This window comes from Nannospalax galili, unplaced genomic scaffold, assembly GCF_000622305.1.
Source record: "Nannospalax galili isolate Female #2095 unplaced genomic scaffold, S.galili_v1.0 scaffold884, whole genome shotgun sequence".
NCBI lineage: Eukaryota > Metazoa > Chordata > Mammalia > Rodentia > Spalacidae > Nannospalax > Nannospalax galili.
Window position 1 is genome coordinate 1 of NW_008352264.1, and position 1,107 is coordinate 1,107.

Sequence of the window (1,107 nt, forward strand, 5' to 3'; positions counted from 1 at the left end):
GACTCGGGCATCCGGACAGATACACACACTCCCACAGAGACATACATGCAGGACCCAGATGGTGCTCAGTCCTACAAGATACTATATCGGTTGCACTCACTGCCGAGGACACACACTCACACACACATGCATACATGCACACACTCCAAGACTCATGTTCACCCCTGCATCGTTATGAGTGCCCACACATGCGCTGGCCCTTACAGATATGTACACACATGCACAAATGCATGCTCAGGACCCTGTCTGCTCTCAGTCCTGCAAAATGGTTCTTGGCAACTCCCACAATGCAACACACACACATACACACACTGCCAGTGCCAGCCGGCCAAAACGGACAGTACCTGAAAGGGGAGTGAGGATTGAAAGAAAGGAAAGGAGACAGAAAAGACGTTTCTTGGGAGGGCTCACAGTGAATACTGCCAGCCCCGGTTTATTTCAGTTCTGTCTTTTTATACAGAAGAACTCAATTAGTTACAACTGCTGTATTTCCCCATCGGTATCTGAGGGTCAGGGAGCGGTCAGATCAAAGGCTTCTTGGATCCTTTTGTTTACCACTAATGTCACAAGGTCAGGTATTGTGAGGCTCTCCAGAAAACTCCTTCCTCCTGAATGGGCAGGTTAAGTACTGGTTTGCATGACACAAACTCAGTAAATGAGGCTGCTGCAGCTCAATGATTAGCAGCTCCCAACAACAAAGGTGCCAAGAATACACAATGGAGGAAAGAAAACATCTTCAACAAATGATGCTGGCAAAACTGGATCTCCACCTGTAGAAGGATGAAACTACATCCTTATCTTTCACCTTGCACAAAAGTCAACTCCAAATGGATCAAAGACCTCAATGTGAAACTGGAAACCCTGAAACTATTAGAAGCAAATATTGGCAGTAACTTTTAGGATATAGGTGTAGGAAACGATTTTCTCAATTAGATAGAAGTTGCTCAGGAATTAAGGTCAGCAATCAATAAATGGGACCTCATTAAACTAAAAAGCTTCTGGACAGCAAAAGAAACCATCAAAAAAGTGAAGAGACAACCCACAAAATCGGGGGGAAAAATCTTCACCAGTGACACATCTGACAGAGGTTTAATATCCAGAACATAA